The 5,367-nt window shown below is 37.3% G+C and overlaps 1 long non-coding RNA gene across 1 annotated transcript; it reads left to right on the top strand.

The window, feature by feature from the left end:
- Nucleotides 1-4,453: 4,453 nt before the first annotated feature.
- Nucleotides 4,454-5,362, top strand: LOC114454709 (uncharacterized). The gene is made up of 3 exons (XR_003672610.1): nucleotides 4,454-4,597; nucleotides 4,865-4,940; nucleotides 5,262-5,362. It is a non-coding gene; the product is annotated as an uncharacterized LOC114454709 (long non-coding RNA).
- The last annotated feature ends 5 nt before the right edge of the window (nucleotides 5,363-5,367 follow it).

The raw sequence follows: 5,367 nt of genomic DNA, 5'->3' as shown, positions 1-5,367 counted from the left end.
CTCTGCTTCTTCATCAAATCTGTAGTGGTTGTGTGTGTGCTGCCACATGTGTAAAAACACTGTCTCTGATTGGCTGCCATGAAACATGACGCCGTCTTAGCCAATCATAATCGCTCACCTTGTTTTTAACCCACCTCCTCACTACAGTTGAGTAAGAAGCCAGGGGAGCTTTCGGATCACGGCGTAAAAAGTAATTAGTTAGATTACCCCGTTACTGAAAAACAAACTCCGTTACCTAACGCCGTTATTTTAAACGCCGTTATTCCAAACACTGTTCAGGCGGTGCTAAACACTGTTTCATTCCACTTATTTATAAAATTAGATGAATTAAAATGAGTGTTATCACTTATTCATTCCATCATTACGATCTATAGTTATTTTTCATAGTATTCTGAGCAAAATGTTGTAGTCAGACAAAAGAGTTACAAGGATTCAGAAATATGAGAAAGGGGTACCACTGATTTAAACCATAGTTGGGTTTGTTTTTGGTAGAAAATATATAGTTTTGGTGTCTAAGTTTGCAAAAACTATCAATTATCTTACATCGTACAGTTTATAATCAGGTTTTTTTATTGCCTCCAGATCCTGACTTTGCAAAACCGAGGAATCTTCTCGTAATGAAGAGACAAAACGCTGAACAAAACTTGTCACATTGTCAGTTTGTCATAGAAAGTCATTGAATATGAATTTTGTGTTACTCTAGAAAAAAACATCTAGACGCAAAGCTTCTTCTTCAAGCGAAAATGAAACTGGGGACAATATTGAGAGAAATCTTAAATGGGACCTTCAACATTCAGTCGGGCTAAAAAAAAAAAACAAGCGAGCAGCCAGCGAAGACTAAAAGTATGGGTTCAATATCATGCCACAGACAATTTGTGCGTGCAAAAAGATTTTGCATGTGAAATGATGTTTTGTAGTTGCATTCAAACGAGTCGTGCTTGTAAAAAAAATCTGAACCCGCAGAAACATTTTGTGGCTGTGCAAAAAACCTTTGTCTGCAGAAATATTATTTGCAAACATGTAGATCAGTTTTGTAGTTGTGTTTTTTTTCTGTGTGTGTGCAAATTAAATTTGTATCCGAAAAAACTTTCGCAATACAAAATATCTGTACGAGTGAGACATCTTGGGCTCGTGTGCAACACTGCACCTACGAGCTCGCAAAAAAAAAAACTACAACCACAAAAAATTTTTACGGATTGAAGGCCAGTCAATTTCGTGCCACTAACGGCCAATCAGGACGCTGCATACTGGCGAGCCAAACAGCCAATGACAGAGGACTACTTCTTTTGAGGGAAGAAGAACGAAGAAGCAGCTCGCTTTTCTCGCTGCTAGCACTGAGAAACAATGGCCGAAGACCAAGTAAGTGAAGGCTGAGTTGCATTATAGAAAATAAATAATGTGATGTAGACTACAGAGTGCAAGCCTAGGTGTTTAAGATTGTCCTTTTCCACGTCTTTCACCTTACATTAAGGATATGGTCCCATTTACGAGGTTACATATTAATTTTAGCTTTCTGTGCTTCGGTTGCTAGTTAGGGTCCCGCTGTTTTGTCGATTCTACTTGAGCCCTGCCCTGACTCCATTCAACCCTGATCCGTGTTTATTCAGTTCTGAATCAACTCTGTCCTCCACACTGCTGTCTTGTCAGTAATATACAATAATGTAAAGGATTGAGGTACTGCCAGGCAACATTTAACAGGTTTAGCAAAGCGGCAAGAGTTCCTTTGATACCCGCCGAGAGTCAGGTTTTCACGTGACTGACTAACACAGGTTGGCAGGTACCCTTCGAACTATCCGGCATGTGGCGGTCAGAAAATGCTATTAAGGCCCCTACACACTGTACGCACTGTTACTTCATCCTCTGAATAAAGTGAATACAAATATGTTAATGTTGTGTTAATATTTACATCAATCATTATCTGTGTTTGTCACACGTGATCTTCACATGTACAGTATTGTAATAAAGTAGTATTGTAATAAATTGATTAATTAATTGTATTATAGTAGGCTAGTTGCTGTTACAGTAGCCCTACATGTTCATATTCAATTCATATTAATGCTTATTTATAAATAAGACATTTGACCGTTCTTTGCACTACATATCCTTTATTTTAAAAACAATTATCAAATTCACAATGTTGCTGGTACCTTTTTGATTTGTCATTTTTGTCAATAATACGCTATCCAATTCATTACTACGCTATTGTAACTTTTCGGCGGGAATTTGAAAACGTAAAAAAGTAGAAAAAGCTTCACAAATAACACACCTGGCATACTTAAAACGCGCGTTTGCGCCGGGGTCGGCGCAAGGAAAAAGAACACTTGCGCGGAGCAAGTAATGAAAGTGAACGGTAGTTGAGCGCAGATTCGAACGTTTGCGCGTACAGTGTGTAGGGGCCTATGCTGTAACCGCAATTCACCACAACACAATTAACACTAGAACGGCCAAGGCGGTCATTTTGACCGTTTTAAAATTAGCATTTTAAATAACTTTGTCAAATAAAATCGATGCTTGCTGTTCCTCTAACCTTTTCCTAAAATGGTGTGAATTTGCATTAAAAATTGATTTTAATATCGAGTATGTTAATAACAGAGGAAATTATCATTTCGGCCACAGGCGCATAGGATTTTGCGCTGTTGTATTTGTAGTTACCCAACGTTCTGGATCAGATAATGTTGAAGTATTTCTGTAAAGGATTGTATGTATATATATTTACATAGATATGTGTGTATGTGTATATATACAGTGTATATATATGTATATATATATGTATATGTGTGTGTGTGTGTATATATATTATATACTATATATCTATATCTATCTATATGTGGAATCTAGAATTGTTGCTTTTACTTTAATTTTGGAAAACATTATTTGATTATAATTGATATTATTTAGCTGTATACTACCTATAAAAGGAAATGAGGTTTAAATGTAGCGGTCTGCTGGAGGCTGTTTTAGTAAAATCGTGACCGTTCTAGTGTTAAATGCAACTCTGTCAAAGATGGCATGTTTTGACACATCAGAAAGGCACCCATTATTCTTATTTTGGTTCACATGTGTCGACTTAGTTGCAAATTAAATGTATTATAGGGAAGTAGAGAAAAGTGAACCTGTTCTTGCCTTTCTGCTTTTGTTCCGCTCTTCTCACAATTACATGTTTTTTTCCCACGAGAGGTAGGAAAGAAAAAAGACTCCTTATGAAGTCTTCATTACATTTGTGAGATATTGAGATTAATGGTAACATCTCTTACAGGAACAGAACTCCAAGCTGGAGGACAGCTGTTAGGAATTTTATCCAGGTCCTGTCTAAACCCGCAAGTAATAGGAGCCCAAATGCAGGCAGGTAGACAGGGAGGAACACAAAGGTATATGCATTTTTTTTTTTTAAACGGGAATGTTTGTGATTGTGTCCATAATTCATTATATTCTTGCCACCTGCATTCACATAGACCTAGAAGTACGGTAAGCTACTTCTGAATTGTGACGGCTAACTTGGATGTTAGCATTCCAACTTTGAGACAACACTTGCCTTTGTACATTTTGAAATACTTAATTGTAAACAAGAACTTTATGCTCCAGCAACCAGCCATCCACCCAACACCGTACAGTACCACGGGCAGGCTCAAGTGTCCATCAAGAATTGCAAAGGTAAGGAGTGTGAATGAACATTTTCACCCCACTAATGTTGCTCTAGGACCGGGGGGGGGCTGGCTCATCCTGCAAGATTTCCATGTTTCCCTGCGCAAACACACCTGATTCAAATTAATTAGTAATTATGCAGAACTTCATTGGCTGTTGGATCCATTTGATTTGAGTCAGGTGTTTTTTTTTTTTTTTTTTTTACTCAGAAGCATTACTGCATTTTCTCTCATTGAATAGGTTGATTAATTCAACTGATTGATTGTGATAAACTTGGATGTTGATACCCCCTTTCAAAGACATTTTTCCCATTTGTCGATTTTCTAAAACTCCACTAAACACTTTATTCTCCAGCAACCAACACCAAACACCGCAGGCAGGCTCAAGTGTTAATCGTGAAATGCACAGGTAAGGAGTGTGACTGAACATTTGCACACCACTAATGTTGCTCTAGACTCTCCACACTGTTGATGGCGTTTTTTTACTTAATGTTTGATAGGCATTTTGTTTTAATTTGATACAAATTGGTTGATTCATTTAACTGATTATGACTAAATGTATTTGAGTAAACCTTTAACTTGTAGAGTGCTCTGAATAGTAGCTATCGTAGTAAAGTGCAGTAATGAGCAAGGTGCCGGGTAGGGTAGGCTTGGCCAACAGCATGAAGTTATAGGAATTTTGTTTTTCCAAAATAGTAACATTTATCCCATTTTTAAATGTGTTGATTTTTGGTACAGATCATTTCCAGCATTTTTTCCAGGGGAAGAGTGCAAAGAGAGGAAAGAGACCCTTTCCAAGTGCCAGAGCAGTAAATTCCTACGGCAAACCGCTAGACTTCAATTTCTGTTTGCTGCCCGAGAGCACAACACAATCACCCCAGGATGAAATTGAATTATTGCAAGCTGGTCTCGGCAGGCGCTCTCTTACTATTTCTGAGAATGCAGATCATGAAGAGGTAAAATTATATACATTTTGGGGTAAATCTTACGATTTGAAACAGCATGGTACATAATGATTGGACCTTTCACCAAATGTTTTGTGATGACTTTTGATAGCCATCAAAAGCGATAAACTACTCCGTTGTTGATTATTATGTATTGTAAGGATTGCGTTGAAAGTAAAATGGGATGAATTTGACAACCAAATTTGCCACATCCTTATAATTTTTGCTTTCAACAACCTTTTTACTTATAATACCGTGTCATGTCATATCTTAATGTAGATAAACAGAGTCATCACAGAGGCATATCCCAAAATGATGAACTTAACCGGAGGTTGGCTCCTTTATAAGGCGGCAGGTATGATTTCCTAATCATAATAAAAGTGAAATGCATAATGTGTCTTTTTACAAGGACAACAAAACCCACCTGTCACATCATGTTAGCTACTTGAAAGAAGGGTCAGTGACACACCTCTTACTTTCAGTTAATATTTTTTTGTGGTAGCATTACATCAATTTAGGATAGTGTTGATACATGCTCAGTAAACTGCATCAAATATAACTATTTTGTAATCAACAAAGTATAATTTCTTGTATTGAAGTCAGATCCAAGATTAAAGTTTTGGGCATATAATCCTTCTATCTTTATAAAGACGTAGTTATTTCTTTTTAAACATAGGTGGCAGTGGGCGGAGGAAACTTACACTGGTGCCACAAGGTTCACAAGGCTACACTGCAAAGATGCTTAAAACCAACACTTCAAATGGAAAGCACATGCTGTACAT

Source organism: Gouania willdenowi, chromosome 21 (genome assembly GCF_900634775.1).
Source record: "Gouania willdenowi chromosome 21, fGouWil2.1, whole genome shotgun sequence".
NCBI classification, from domain to species: domain Eukaryota; kingdom Metazoa; phylum Chordata; class Actinopteri; order Blenniiformes; family Gobiesocidae; genus Gouania; species Gouania willdenowi.
This window is presented reverse-complemented; position numbering and strand designations above follow the sequence as displayed.